The 17,176-nt window shown below is 36.3% G+C and overlaps 1 protein-coding gene across 4 annotated transcripts in view; it reads left to right on the forward strand.

The window, feature by feature from the left end:
* The window catches only part of MEF2D (myocyte enhancer factor 2D), a 1,758,957-nt gene that overhangs the window by 123,763 nt on the left and 1,618,018 nt on the right, over positions 1–17,176 (forward strand). The gene's annotated exons all lie outside the window — the stretch shown is intronic.

Genomic DNA, 17,176 nt, shown 5'->3' on the forward strand with positions numbered 1-17,176 from the left:
ATATATATATGGGGTTCAGGGTGGTTTGTCCCCTTGTAACAAGAAAAAAAACATTTTTTTACAGAAGAATAATTGTGCTTGACATTCACTGTACTCTTGTATTTGTGGACTTTTTTGTAAACCCAGGATTTGCAATTGTGAGTCTCAGAATTACGTTCAGGAATCTTTTGAGGGACATGTTGGCAAAGGAAATAATGCATATAGGTTACATCAGACCATTTCAGTGCCCTCTTAAAATCCTGTTGCCACTAACAACAAGTAGAGAAAACTTTATCTGTCTTAGAAGTAGTGTTGTCCATGCGCTTTCACCAGACTGGATAGGCTGAGGATATTATTTTAGATTCTTTATGAAGCAAAATTTATTTTAGGGGAACCCTTTTTGAATGGTCATTTATTCTATACTTTCTTGCTTGTCATAAGAAGATTGAATGAGGGCGTGGCCAAGATGAGCACTGAGTAACAGCACTTTTCTCTGCTCTGTCCTTGCAGAATATTTATGACAGGATTTTTTGAGAATATCTATCCTAATTTTGTTTTTTTTTTTATATATATATTTGGATTCTATTAATCATTCTTTAGGATAGTATATAAAAATTTTGGCAATTTTTTTTATTTTTTCCTGTCAAAATGTATTAGAAAAAATATCTGCACTTCAGACTACTGGATGAGCTATTCCAAATCTACACTTCAAGAAACAACTATTAAGAAGGAACTTTAGTCACTATAAACTAACATTCAAGAACTGGCAGCAAAGATTGATAGAATGGATGTGAAACTGGATAATTTCAAAGAAAAATGTTCCCAGCAAATGGAAATATTAAATGAAGACCTTAAACAGCAAACGAGACAGCTTACTGGTATGGAGACTTCACTAAATGATATGGACACTAGAATTCAGGAAGGTGAGCACAATATAGACTTTCTTTTAAAACAAAATACTCTTTTACAAACAAAAATAGATGATCTAGAGAATAGCTCAAGAAGAATAATATCCAACTTTTTGGTTTGCCTGATAATGTTGAAGAAGGTAATATGGAAAAATTCTTAACATCTTGGCTCCCTGATGTATTACAGCTTCCTGAAGCTCTCTCATATGGGATAGAAAGAGCACACAGGTCCTTGGCTACTGCAAAAAAAAGGTAAATCTAATTCTACTAAATATGTTATAGTGAAGTTTTTATCTTCTCATGACAAGGAGATAGGAGATTTAGCCCAAGCAGTCTTTACCGCTATCAGATATAAAGAAAATGCCATATATGCTTTGAAAATGATTACTCATCTTCTGTAATTGCCAAAAGAAAGCTTTTTTGTCAATGCTAAAAGAACTAAAGAAAGCCCAAATAAAGACGCACCTATTATTTCCTGCCAGATTAAAAATATTTTTTCAAGATGGTCCAAAAATATTTGATGACATAGACTCTGCCATTACCTTTGTCAAAACAAGAAAACTGCTTGATAAAATAGAGGATATGGAGTGTCAAATGCCAGCCTTAAAAGAAATGCTGATAATTCCTGGAAGACCTCTGAACATAAAAAGAAGCTCAAAAATAAGTGACTTATTAAGCTATTTTACTATGGCTTTTTCTTACCCAAGTCTTAAAAACTAACCCAGAAGTTGGGGAAGTGGAAATGGTTCAACAGGTGAGTCTTTCTTGTTTAAAAGTTTTTATATGGTGCATAGTTGTTTTAATGGTATTTTACAGTTTATTATTAACTTTAGTTTATTCTAGTTCAATTTCTATAACAAGTAAAAGCTATTTATTTATTAATTTATTTATCTTTATATAGTTGTTGTTGTCTGTATGTTTGGGACTGAAATTTATGGTATTTTGAGGAGCTATAGTAGATACGGAGACTTTTAGATGAGACAATGAGAGTCTTTGTTACAATAGAATCTACTCATTTGTTTTTAACTGTTTGCTGTTTTATTTCCCTGCCTCTCTGTGAAGAGAGACTCTTCACTGATATTGTTGCCATAATGTTGCTTTAATAATTGTTTCCCATCTTCTGTTCTGCTGTTGGAATGTGGTGTTATTTCTGGTAATAGACATATGAAAAGTTTATCTTTTTTCTCCCTTTCAGTGACCTGATATGTTTTGAAGTAATTCATTTAATATTTATTTTAGAAATGTAAATATTTATGGAGAGGTTTTAATTTTTTTCTTTTGTTTTTCTTTCTATTTTCCTCTTTGCTGTTGATTGTGAAGAAATGGAGGATTTTGTATAGAATATGTTTGTGATGGTCTAGTGGTTTATCGGGTTTGGGAGATAGTTTGTTGGTCCTTTAATGTTTTATATTACTTTTCTTCCTCCCTTATGTCTCTCTTATTGTTCGTTTGGTTTTTCCATGAGTTAATCTACAGTTTTCTCAGTGAAAAGCTGTAAATGTTTTCCCTTCACAAGCTCGTGCATCTGATCTGTTAACCTTGATTTGTCCTCGCATTGCAGCTGTTACAACGGAGAACAAGAAAAAAGTATTGTTTCCCTGGAAACGTTTATAGTCTAAACCTTGTTCTAAGAAGCTTTGTAAAAGCTGAATAATAGTTAGAATAGACAGTTTCTAATGCCATCTACAGCTTGGTTGAAAAACTGCATCTGAATAACATATCTGATATGTCTGCTATATTTAAACATTTATGAATGTCCATAGTCAAAGCACTTTTCACACACTTAAAGCCTTACATTTTGTAAACTTGTCTTCATAATTCTGTTGTGGTTGTGTAAGTTTTATATTGATTGGTATGAGAAATGTATAGTATACATAGCAAATGAAGGGTTTGGTGTGGATTGGTGTGTCCGTGGTGGTCTAATTGTTTTCTGGGTTTGAGAGATGGAGTTTCTCAGCTTTGCGCTGTTTCATGTTGGCTTTTGTCCCCTCTGTTGCCTTTTTGTTTTATATGCTTTGTGTCCTTGGTCCTGCTGAGAGATAGTCTGTGGCTTACAAAAATAAAAAAAAAAGGAAGAAGAAAATAGCTGCAAAAGTTTTCCCTCCTTGATCTCGTGCATCTGAACTGCTGAATGACTCTGCTGCCTGTTTGTACTGCGACTGCCTCAACAGTCATTTCCATGAAGCTGTTTGCGGTCTGAACTTTGTGCTGAGAACTCTTGCAGAGCTGAATAATGGCTTGATTAGACTGCCTCTGATGCCATCTACAGGTCAAATGAATAAACTATAGCTAAATAACCAGTATACTGTAATTGTTATATTAAAAGCATTTATGAGTGTATAAGCAGAGCATTTTTGATACATTTATACCCCTGTTTCTATACTTTTATTTATAATTCTATTTTATGTAATTTAAGCCTCTTTTGATTAGTACAATAAACATAAATCAGATATACTAACACTAACACCATTAAAGTATTTATGAAAGAAGAAAGAAAAAAGAAAGGAAATGAATATATACAAAGCTTTTTATGACACCTAAGCAGAAGTTAATATTCTTTTACAAGACACAAAAATCAGAAATAAAAATAATTCTATTACGGGTAGAAAATAAATAAATAATGACTGAAACGTAATATATTCTATAGGTCTATAGTTTGCTACATACAGTATAGTCTCAGATGCAGATGTTTACCATATAAACTAGTATTTTGATATATTCTGACAAATCTAGAAGCTCTTTCAGATTACTAAAGGTCTTAAAGACACATGGAGATGGGGAGATAATGTTGTTAGATATTGGGACAGTACATAGAGACAGGGGATTAGTCTACTTATTGATTATTATAACAGTGCATTACGTATAAATTAGTTATAATGTTTGCATTATTATATAATACATGTCTAGTGTTTATGATATGTTGAATTCGTATGACAAAAGTTAAAATGAAACGGTTACATTTGATTTACTTTAATTTGTTTCTTGAATTGGTACATACAATTCTAATGGATGTTTGTGAAATTATGCAACAATATATATATTTAGATGGGGAAGAGATGAATGTTGTTGCTAGCCTGATGGTTAGTTTGGGTGACAGATGTCACTCAAATTAGGATATTTTAACTCCAGGGTTTTTTTTTTTTTTTTGAAAGAGTCTTTGTTATTAATGAATGTTATAAGTTTATTTTTAATTGTTCTTATGATGTTCACCAAATCTTACAAAACTGAATTTGATGTAAACACCTTTCACTGGATAAATGTTTTTCATGTTTTATGTGTAAATTATAATTGTATTCCTAATAGTCTATTTCTATTCACTTATAAAAAAATGGGGGAAAAAGGAGTGTTATTCAGAACATTAACATTTCATTACATCATTAAATGGTATATCATTAAACATCAATGGATTAAATATTCCTAATAAGAGAAGATCTTTGAAAAAATATCTTAAATTGCATAATACTCAGTTAATATTTCTCCAAGAAACTCATTTACTGATTGAAGATGTCACAAATGGAATCAAAATCTTACAAACCTTTTATTAGCTCAGAACATACACAAAAAAGGGGGGTGGCCGTACTATGGAAAATACATTACCTATGCCTAAAATAATTGACACCTACAAAGATAAGGGGAGATTATCTTCAGTTATTGTAGAATTTAATAAGAACATTTTGACATTAATAAATATGTACTGGATTCCTGGCATTGGACCTGCAACAGTGAAACAACATATAGAAGATATAGTTCAGTTTTCTAAGGGTAGTATTATTCTTGCTGGGGATTTTAACTGTATTTTTGACATAAAAGTCTCTAGTACCAGTGGTAAAAATAAAATTCCAGCTATAGCTAAATTATTGAATGAAGTCTCAGATTCGTACATGAAAGATATTAATAACTTTTCTGACCCTAAGTCACTTTTCTATACATTCTACTCACATAGGCATAATTCATATTCAGGAATAGATAAGTTCTGATTTCTTGTCCTCTTTCGGACCATAATTCCATAACATTTGATTTTATACTAAACTCCACATTTAATGTTCAAATTAAAAGGATACCAGCCTTTATAATTAAACTCAAAGATTTTATTGATTTCTTCACTACAGAAGTACAAAATTTTATTGAACTTAATAGTACACAGGGAACTTCAGAAATATACATTTGGGATGCTGTAAAAGCCTGCCTATATGGTAAAAGTATTGATTGGTATAAAAAGAAAAGAATTTCATGGGATAAAAACCTTCAAGATATACAAACAAAGTCAGATACTTTAAGGTTTGATGCTTCAAAGAATCCATATAAGAAAGACAGAATAAATGAAGTAAATACTTTAAGCAAAAAATACATCGAAATTTTAAACCATAAAGTTATGATCAGTCTTGAAAAATATAAACTTATAACATTTTCTATAAATCCTAGATCCATGCATATACTAGCTAACAAAACTAAAAGATTAAATAAACTTCACTATATTAAAGAAATCTATTCTCCAACAAAAAAATGGTATCTGATTTACCAAATGTATTGAGTTTAGAGATTTGTTTTTTAAATTAAACCAACCCATTGATAGCATTAATAGTAAAAATGATATTCAATCTTTTATACATAATATAAAGAACAGACCATCTGAAGCACAAATAAAATTCATAGATAAATATCTTTTAAAGAAGTAAAAGATCAAATAACCAAACTTAAGTAAAGTAAAGCTCCTGGTAATGATGGTATCATTTATGATATCTATAAGGTTTTGCCTCCTAAAGTATTAACTCTGCTACATACAGTATTCAATATAGCTCAAAATAACAACATTATACCTCTCTCTTGGAAATGCACATTTATTTCCCCCATACTAAAGTCTGATAAAGATCCTGTAAAATGTGCCTCATATAGGCCCATTTCGTTATTAAATACAGACTATAAAATGTTCATGTCTATTTATGCTGATAGACTTAAATTGTTTTTACCATCCCCGGTAGATGTGGATCAAACAGGTTTTATAATTAATAGAACTTCTTATGATAACATCAAAAGAACAATAACTTTAATTGAATCAGTAAAACCCTTAAATAATAATTTGACTCTTGTTAGTTTAGATATTAACTGTGCCTTCAACTCAGTTAATTGGAATTATCTTTTTATCTTACTGAAGGACTTTAGCTTTATTAACCTCATAACTCAATTATATAATGAAAGTCAAGCCTACATGAAAATAGGTACAAGTATATCCCAGAACATACCCATTGTAAAAGGAACCAGACAAGGTTGCCCTCTATCTCTACTTTTATTCATATTAATTATGGAACCTTGGGCTAACCTAATAAGGAATAACAGTAATATACAAGGATCTAGGTTAAATTGTAATGAAACCTCAAAAATCCAAATGTCTGCTGATGATGTATTAATCATTCTTGGTGGTACTAACCCTACCTTACAAGAATTGTTTAAAAATATGGATATATTTCAAAAAAGTTCTGGTCTTAATTTTAATAATTCTAAAACACAGATTCTTCTAATTGGTTCCAAAAGTTATAATATACAAGACCAATATAAAAATATATATTCCTCAGTCCCAACAAATAATATATTTAGGTATAATTATAGCAACCAATATTAAAGACATCTTGCACCTAAATTGTAGTAAAAGTATAATTACCACAGAGACTCTAGTAAGTGGAACAAGTTTTTATTTACAATGGATGAAAAACTCTCCATTATAAAGATGATCTTGCTTCCAAATATATTGTACATAATATAGTCTATTTCTATTCCCCCTACAGGCTCTTTTATTAAAAAATTTAACACACTGATTAAGATTTTTTATGGCATCTGTTAAAGCCTAGAATTGCATTGTCTTATCATATATACAGCTGGGAAAATGGAGGTATATCTTTACCAAATCTAGAACATTATTCAATTTCATCAGTTATTAAAACAATTGTTTATCTAATAGATGGAGAGTATTTTGCAAAATGGAAGGAAATATGTTACATTTATCCCAAAATACCAAAAATGAAAATAAACTTCTACCACAGTTAATAAATAATTCATTTATATGGAATATGAGAGAGTATTTTTCCAATTATTCTATTCAAATGCTTAAATCTAATTATATAATTTTAATTCTAAGGGCCTTTAAAAACTTTATATTTAGGTTTAGAATCTTTGAAAATTGTCTGTTCCTCATCTTCCCTATTGCCTATACACAATGTATAATTCTGTCTGCAGATCATTCTAAAATGTTATTTAAACAAAAAAATATGTTTTGGCATCAAATGTTAAATAAAAATAGATGAATATAACCTTAACTCTCTACGTTGGTCAGATTTGCAAAAGTTTAGAAAATATATTCTAGATAAACTAATTTTAATCCCTTCAAATGCTAAAAATTCAATACCTAAACTTATCCAATATTTGATTTTATATACTTATAATACTTTACCAGTTAAAAATAGTATATCATATATTTATAAAACATTTAAACAAGATCTAGATATATATTCAGATAACTATTGGAATTCATTTGCAGCAATCAATAATTTTATTCCCTCAGAAAAAGACAAAGTTAATTTCCTTCAGTCAGCCAGCAAAACCACTTCCTCTGTTAAATGGAGGATCTTCACATGGAGATTTTTACATAATTTTATTTTTATTTATTTATTTTACATTTGTTGACCAGGGTAGTCCGACTGGAATCATGACCATTTTCAGCGGAGGCCCGGGGAGAAAAGCTCCAAGACAAACAGCAACAAATAATAATAATGAAGACACTGTACAGAAATGACACATACAAAGAAAGGGTAACAATTTCAATGGTTAAGATTAACCCCTGGTTATAGCCAGGAGAGAAAAAAAATAATAGTAACTTGACTAAGATAATTTATTCACATTTAAGGTATGAGTTAGCCAGGCTTGTTACAGTGGCAAAGCCAGTTTAGAGCCAGATGTTGTTTGAGTCTGGTTTTAAATTGGGTTAGGGAGGATAGCAAAGTAATGTCAGCTGGGAGTAGGTTCCAGACTTACCCACAGAGTTTGCAAAGAGGGGAGTCATCAGCTACATTGCTATTTTTGATAGTTTGTATTAGTAGTTTGTTTGAGGATCGAAGCAGTCTTGGATTGCTATAGGGGGTGATAATATTTTTAAGGGCAGGTGTATTATCTGGATTTAGGAGGATTTTCTTAGCCACAACCAGAAGGTTAAATTGGATAAGACTAGAAAGTTCTAGCCACTCAAATTGTTTGAGGTTGATTCATTGATGCGTTCTAAAAGGCAGGCCAGTGGCAAACCTGGCAGTGTGATTGTAACATGTTGATAGTTGATTAAGAACAGACTTGTTTAGATTAGAGAGAAGGGGGGGAGCATATAGAAGTGTTGAGAGTAGGCGTGAGTGGGCTATGGCCATCTTAGCTGGCGGAGTTAGGAAGGCTTTTATTCTGTGTAGAGGCCCAAGTTTTTTATTGATTGTCTTGATCACTTGATTTACGTGTAGGTCAAAGTTGAGGTTATTATCAATAATGATGCCTAGTAGTTTTGTAGAAGGGTCAGGGGAGATAATTGTCCCATCTTTTGCTTTTATGGTGAAGGTAAAAGCTGTAGATCTATGTGTGGATGAGAACAGTAGCATTTTAGTTTTGTTGGGATTTAATAACAATTGATGTTCAGAGAGCCAGTTTTCAATAATATTAAAGGTGGCCTGGGTAGCAGACCTCAATTCTGCAGGAGATACAGCTGAGCAAATCAGGGGTGGAGTCATCAGCATATTGGATACAGCTAACATTAGGGGTGACAGTATATAGCTTGTTAATAAAGATGGAAAAGAGAAGGGGCCCAATTATGGAGCCTTGTAGGACTCCAAGGGTGTTAGGTAATAGGTTGGAGAGCTTGTTTTGCCAGAAAACAGCCTGCTGTCTCCCACTGAGGTAAGATTTAAACCACTGAAGGGCTTTAGAATCAAGGCTGTAAGTCTGCAGGGTGTGTATCAACAGTTGATGATCCACCATGTCAAATGCCTTGGAAAGATCAAAGAAGAGGGCCGAGGATATTTGATTATTGTTACAGTTGTTATTAATAGTATTGGTAAAAGCTAGTAGGACTTTCATCACACCTCAGAAAATTAGTAAGATAACTAAATAAGATGTTTGTTGGAGATGTAACGCAGTAAGAAATGCTGATCGAAATCATATATTTTATGACTGTGTATTATTAAAGAAATTTTGGGAGGAAGTCAACACTTTACAGGCAATTTTTACAGACAATTTTATGCTTACAAAGTCACTTGTATTATTCAATACACCTGTCCCAGACTGTATAAATAAAAACAAATATTCTTTACTCTGTTCTATACTTTCCATTGCCAGTAAAGTAATTATGAGAAATTGGAATTCCTCATCAGTTCCCTCATTTAAAGAGTTTAAAGGTCTTCTCTTAGAAATATCTGAGTTAGAAATGTTAACTATCAAATCTAAGTCTACAAGGAATACAAAATTATATTACAAATGGGAAAATGTACATGAATTATTGGTTAAAGAACTGGATAAATGATTAATGCAGTAATCTTTTCTTTTTATTTAAATCTTTTATTCTATGTTTTCATTTCCTTCTACTAAACAAAAATTAATTGATCCTGTTATTCGATATATAGTGAACATCATCGTACATAGTTTACTGTGCTATTATAGTTATTGTATTTTTTTTTCTTTTTTAAATATTGCATTTTAATATTTTAACTTACTCAATTTCTTTCAAAAGATCTGTTCATTATATTAGTGTTATTGATAAAACTAAAAAAGAAGATTGACTGTCCCTTTTAGATGCCAGAGTCCTGCCTCCATACAGGATTGTAAAGAGTGTTTTTTTTTTCTGGTTCAGAAATTACCATGGCTGCTAGTATTAATGTTAACTCAGTAGATAATATTCCTCAATTATTGGGAATAATACTAACAGTCAAAGAAGTCTGGATACAGTCTCCACTGTAACTGTTTATGTGCTGCATACCACTGTAAAAACATGTCTCTTGTAATTTGTGTGTATACTGATCATAATAACTAAATGTGTCTGTAATTTTTCTTTGTGGAGCTTTTCTCCCCGGGCCTCTGCTGAAAAAGGGCCTTTTTGGCTCAGTCAGACACCCTCGGTTGCTGCTACTGAGATTTGTCTGCATACATCAACTGGACATAAGCTGATTTAAGTATATTTCCTTCATTTTATTGTGGTTGTTATAACTTGGGGACTGATTTCTCAGATCTAGCTCTGTTGAAACTGTCTTGTGTGTGTGTCTGAAGCTCTGCACTAGTTGTTAAACTGCACTGAAATTCCTTTAAGTGTTAATTAGCTTGGGGGGTTTTCTGATAACTTTAAAACCTGTGTTGGTTACATCTCTGGTAATCATTTTAAGTAGAGTTGCTGCTACTGAGATTTGTCTGCATACATCAACTGGACATAAGCTGATTTAAGTATATTTCCTTCATTTTATTGTGGTTGTTATAACTTGGGGACTGATTTCTCAGATCTAGCTCTGTTGAAACTGTCTTGTGTGTGTGTCTGAAGCTCTGCACTAGTTGTTAAACTGCACTGAAATTCCTTTAAGTGTTAATTTAGCTTGGGGGGTTTTCTGATAACTTTAAAACCTGTGTTGGTTACATCTCTGGTAATCATTTTAAGTAGAGTTGCTGCTACTGAGATTTGTCTGCATACATCAACTGGACATAAGCTGATTTAAGTATATTTCCTTCATTTTATTGTGGTTGTTATAACTTGGGGACTGATTTCTCAGATCTAGCTCTGTTGAAACTGTCTTCCCCAACCCTCCTGTTCTTGGATGTAGTTTAAATTTGGTGGCTTTGCAGTGCCCGCCCCACTGTAGATTTGATCTAGGACACTCCCAAGTCCCTACTCTTTATCGCATGCACTCTAATAAACCCTTTCTGCTCTTGCTTTTAGTCCTTTTAATTTAATTTTTTTCATACTGTGTGTGGACTAATATTGCTACATACTCAAGTGTGCCAGCTTGCACTGCATGTGAATTGTTTTATAGCATTTACTGTCTGTTTTTTCCTTGTCGCTGTAAAAAAATTCTCTTGTTTTCCTGCCTTACTGAACTAGAGTAGTCCAGTTTCAGAGTTGCTGATCTGGGCTTTGTTTTTAGTTCCTGTTACTGATCCATTGCCTTATTAGGAAGGAGGGAAGTTTCTTTGCTTACCAGTGGGAGTGGGAAGCACTGAGCGCCTTTTGTCCGATTTGGTGAAGTTTCAGCCAGAAACTAGTAGTCCATTGGTCGCTTTAAATAGTTCTAGCTCCTTTCAGCCCCTGCTATAAAACACGCTTTCCAGCTTGTACCAACTCAGCACAGATCCTCGTGGTGGCCTGCAGAGTGATCCAAGCAGCAGAGAGCTAAAAGAGTGACTTTCTACCAGATATAAGTATTTTTGTGGCTTTCCCACTGTTATTAAGCTAGCGACTGCATTTCGCCTGTTTTACTGCTACTTTAAGTGATTTCTGCATTTTACACTGTTTATTGCACTTTAAGTTACTAATTGTTGCAAATTGTTTCTGTAGGCTACACACTAAAGTGCGCTACGGGATTTACAGCGTTTATAGCATTTACTGTCTGTTTTTTTCCTTGTCTCTGTAAGAAAACAAAAATCTCTTGTTTTCCGCCTTACTGAACTAGAGTAGTCCAGTTTCAGAGTTGCTGATCCCTGGGCTTTGTTTTTAGTTCCTGTCACTGATCCATTGCCTTATTAGGGAGGAGGGAAGTTTCTTTGCTTACCAGTGGGAGTGGGAAGCACTGAGCAGCCTTTCTGTCCGACGGTGAAGTTTCAGCGGAAACTAGTAGTCCATTGGTCATTTTTTCCAGCTTGTACCAACTCAGCACAGATCCTCGTGGTGGCCTGCAGAGTGATCCAAGCAGCAGAGAGCTAAAAGAGTGACTTTCTACCAGATATAAGTATTTTTGTGGCTTTCCCACTGTTATTAAGCTAGCGACTGCATTTCCTGTTTTACTGCTACTTTAAGTGATTTCTGCATTTTACACTTTTTATTGCACTTTAAGTTACTAATTTTGCAAATTGTTTCTGTAGGCTACACACTAAAGTGCGCTAGCCGAATTACAGCATTTATAGCATTTACTGTCTGTTTTTTTCCTTGTCTCTGTAATAAAACAAAAAAAAATCTGTTTTCCTGCCTTACTGAACTAGAGTAGTCCAGTTTCAGAGTTGCTGATCCCTGGGCTTTGTTTTTAGTTCCTGTTACTGATTCATTGCCTTATTAGGGAGGAGGGAAGTTTCTTTGCTTACCAGTGGGAGTGGGAAGCACTGAGCAGCCTTTCTGTCCGATTTGGTGAAGTTTCAGCCAGAAACTAGTAGTCCATTGGTTGTTTTTTTCAGCCCCTGCTATAAAACACGCTAAACACGCGTTTCCAGCTTGTACCAACTCAGCACAGATCCTCGTGGTGGCCTGCAGGGTGATCCAAGCAGCAGAGAGCTAAAAGAGTGACTTTCTACCAGATATAAGTATTTTTGTGGCTTTCCCACTGTTATTTAAGCTAGCAACTGCATCTCGCCTGTTTTATTGCTACTTTAAGTGATTTCTGCATTTTACACTGTTTATTGCACTTTAAGTTACTAATTGTTGCAAATTGTTTCTGTAGGCTACACACTAAAGTGCGCTAGCCGATTTACAGCAATTACTGTCTGTTTTTCCTTGTCTCTGTAATAAAACAAAAAAATCTCTTGTTTTCCTTACTGAACTAGAGTAGTCCAGTTTCAGAGTTGCTGATCCCTGGGCTTTGTTTTTAGTTCCTGTTACTGATCCATTGCCTTATTAGGAAGGAGGGAAGTTTCTTTGCTTACCAGTGGGAGTGCGAAGCACTGATTTTGTCTGATTTGGTGAAGTTTCAGCCAGAAACTAGTAGTCCATTGGTCGTTTGGGCCAATTCCTAGCTCCTTCAGCCCCTGCTATAAAACACGCTACTGTTGCACACAAGAGCAGCGGTTAAACAAGGTTAAACTATTTGGGCCATCTAAATTCCACTCTTCCAATTTTTCCTTAAAACTACCTTCCTCGAGCTGTACTGCTGATCTAACCAGCATATCCTATAACTGAAAAGTTCATCTCTACTTGATTCCCAAGTAGACTATTCTCTATCTGTAAAGCCTAGCACTTACTCCTACAGTACTTGCACCTTGATAAAGCACTCTTATTATAGATAGTACCCCACCAGCCTAAAACCCACTTCCCGGAGTCATTTGAAAGTCTCTTTATCTACTACTTCTAGTATGTCGAGGGATCAGTTGCTAGTGTCCTCTCCAGCTCAACTGGTGAACCTGGGAATATTGAGGCAATGTTACAACTGCCTCATGTACACAGACAATCCTCTCCTTCTCCCACAAAACACAAATACATGAGATGCAACTATACGGCCAAACTGGAGGCTGAGCTCTCTCAACATAGGACTGGCAAGACCAGACAGGAGGAGAAGGTAACCACACACAATACATACCCAGTCACACATGGTACCATCACAACTTCAAATCATACACATACTCACACAAAGACATACTGGAGGCTCTGATCAAAATTTACCAAAGCAGCAGAGGCCACCAAAGCAGACACCCAAACAACTACCACCTCACGACCCAACACATGCAACACATAGACCACACAGTCAGAGTGTCAAACAGTCACAGCCCTTAAGGCCAAACAAAATGCCAGACACACTTGTCATTGGTGATTCCATAGTCAGACACACTGACGTCCCGCCACCAGACTGAGTAAAGAGAAGGTCACAGTAAGCTGCCTGTCAGCGCTAGAATCCGCCACATAACGCAGCACTCAGGTCTCTCAACAGCAGGTACAGACTCAGTCATTGTCCACGCTGGTGTCAACGACCTGACTCGACTACATGAAAGGGACATCGAGGAGCTCTCTGATTATGTAGCCCAGGCAGGTATGACCCTGACCTTGAGCAGTATCCTACCTTCACCTAGAATGATGCCACAATACAGTGATAAGATGATCAGCTTTAATAATTGGCTTAAATTCTGGTGTCATTCAAGGCGGATCCAATGCCTGTCTCCCTGCGATCACACGCTGGACAAGCCACGCTGCTTCAAGGGACTTGAGGACCTGTCACCCTGGGCTTCGGATATTGGCAACCCCATAGTGCCGTTTTTAGGCAAGGCTCAAATTCTAAACCTAGCACCCTAGAACACCAAAAAGGAAAAAAACTAAGGGTAATGCTGCTCAATGCCAGAAGTCTCAATCTCAAGATGCGGCCCTTCTCAATATGGAGAACATCGATGTCTGTGCTGTGACAGAAACCTGGTTCAAGGCTCCTGAGAGCACCCCAGCACTAACAGGTTTCACCTCATATCATGCCCGCCCCAAAATCCGGACAACACCAAGAAAGGAGGGTGTCCATATTCATAAAGGACACCCACACCTCAAGGTTGGTGGCAACGCATGATGCATCGGAGACCATCCAGGTGCAATTAACCATAGGCAAGACTGCTCTGCAATTTGTAGCATGTTACAGGCCACCCTCTCAAACTCAGGAACCTCACATGGCCTTCCTGAAAACATTGAGGGATAAATGTATCTCCAAACACCATCATACTAGGTGACTTTAACTACCCTAATATAGACTGGGAACACTACTCAAGCCCGAACACTCTAACCCAAAGATTCCTGGAGTTCATAAACTCAAATGCCATGGAACAACTAGTCACCATCCCCACAAGAGGAGAAAACATACTTGATCTCATCATCACGAACATGGGATCAAAATGTTCAACACCGAAGTATACCCCTCACTGGTGAGATCAGATCATAAACTAATCTCGCTGGAGGTCCTCATCCCGCCCCACCTGAAACAAAAAGACCACAGTGAAAAACTTCTCAAAAGCCGATTTCACACTTCTAAAAACTAGTGTGGTCTCCTTTAGGCCCCTGAGCCAGTGGTAAACATTACTCAATGAATCACTTACAAATGCCACCTACAGGACTGCATGGATTGGACCCCAGCCATAAACGGAAGCTACTACAAGATAGAGCAAACTTGAAAGGTAAGACACCTTTGATCATTATAAGTAAAAAAGAGAAATCATCCAAGGCAAATTTTGAGAGAAAATCGCCAAGGACTCTAAAGAGAATCATAAGGCCTTCTTTAGCTATGTTAGAAACCTAGGAGGAAACTCCCAGATATGCTCAGAATTAGTTCAAAATGATGTGAAAATTACTGAACCTACACACATTGCCAACATACTGGCTGACAGGTTCAGTGCAAACTTCTCCCCTCCCCAAAAGGAGAGATATCTATTCCAGAGGATTGTAGCCCCCAAACATCTCCAACGCCCAGGTGAGAACTGCCCTCACTAAGGCAAAAACACAGCATCCATGGGACGGATGGTGTCCCCGGCTGTGTGCTTCATGAACTCAATGAGGAATTAAACCCACAGTTAGGACAGCTGTTTAATCTTAGCCTCACCTCAGGATCTGTGGTCCCACTTCATAAGGCGGTGCCTCCACAGACCCTGGAAATTACCGCCCATTAGCTTGACAAGCCTTATCTGCAAAGCCATGGAGAGGATCATAATGGAACTCATAAATAAAGACATAGGGAACTTGCAGACTTTGGATCCAACTCAGTTTGGCTTTGTCAAAGGCAGATCCTGCCTCTTAAACTTGGTTGACTTGAGACAGTCACCAAGGCCATTGATGAGGAAAGGCAGTCCATACAGCCTACCTCGACCTGGCAAAGGCCTTCACACAATACCCCACTCAGGTATCATCGAAAACTCATCAGCTTGAATGTAAACCCATACATCACAAGATGGGTTGCAAACTGGCTAAGTGACAGAACCCACAGGGTCAGAGTTGCTGGAGCCATGTCAGACTCAAAGCCTGTCACAAGTGGTGTCCCACAGGGCTCAGTCCTGGGTCCACTCTTGTTCGGCATCTACTTTTCTGAAGTACAAGCAAACACAGGAGGGTTATGGCTGACAAAGTTTGCAGATGACTGCAAACTAAACACATCTGACACAGATATCCTCCAGAAGGGCCTCACAGAAATGGATAACTGGTGCCAGAGCCATGGCCTGAAGTTAAACGCCAAAAATGCATAGTCATACCCTTTGGGAAAACAAGGGCTACCCTAGCTACCATATAGGTGGCAATCCACTGAGCACAGAAAAGTCATCAGAGATCTGGGGACCCAGGTTGACAGTAGCCTTCGCTTTGACACTCATGTTGCTAAAGTAGTTAGGAAAACCTTCTATATCACCCACCTGATCATGAAGGGATTCACATCTAGATCAAGGGAGGTCATCGCCCCTGTACTCATCACTTATTAGACCTATGATTGAGTACAATGCCCGCTCGAATGTATCTGACCAGACACCTGCTGCAGCTTGAAAGGCCCAAAGTTCCTCACCAAAAGGATAAAGGGTCTCAAAATATGTCTTATGCTGCCCGACTGAAAGAACTCCAGCTCTATTCAGTCTCATACCGCTTGCTCAGAGGTGACCTGTGCCTGACATATAAGGCCATGTCAAACCCAGATTTGATGAATATGCTTCACCTCAAAAATCTAGATCCCTCAGAACCACAATGACACGGTTATAAATAGAAGGACAGATTCATCACCCAGAGACTCCCTATGCTGTGGAACAAAATCCCGGTACATGTGAGGCAGAGCACCTCTCTGGTCTTGTTCAAGAGGAATCTTGACCAATGGATGGGAGATTGCAGATATACCCCAGGGATTACTTCAGCGTCACTGCTTGACAGAGGCACAGCAAAATGATAGGCATAGTTTTTATTCAAACTAAAGGGGTGGCGAAAGCCACATAACTATGGGCTAGGCTTATAAATGCCCTTGGGCAGATAGCCTAGTATGAACCTATGAACCTAAATGTAAAATAAATAAAATAAAAATATATATTTTTTTTAGATTCCCTTTGTCATTAGCATACATTATAAGACTAGATAATTGTGGATGTTCTATATTGTTCACTGTAGAGACAGCATTTCATGCCCCTTCAGGTTTTTATTGTTTTATGTAACCCATTATTAAAGTCATCAATCTGTGATAACCTCATCTAATACGTGGGAGGCCTTTCAGCGTTAGTCTTGTATTCAATTCTTCTAAAAGCAGAAACTCTAGGGGAAAAAGCAACACTAGAAAAAAAAACAACTGTTCAAGTGAGACAGAATTGGATACTTCGATGTTGTGAGATGGGTATTTGGGGGAACAGATGATGCCTTAGGAGGACAGTAACTTCTTTCTTTA

This window comes from Protopterus annectens, chromosome 8.part0 (genome assembly GCF_019279795.1).
Source record: "Protopterus annectens isolate FY-2018-M chromosome 8.part0, PAN1.0, whole genome shotgun sequence".
Classification (NCBI taxonomy): domain Eukaryota; kingdom Metazoa; phylum Chordata; order Ceratodontiformes; family Protopteridae; genus Protopterus; species Protopterus annectens.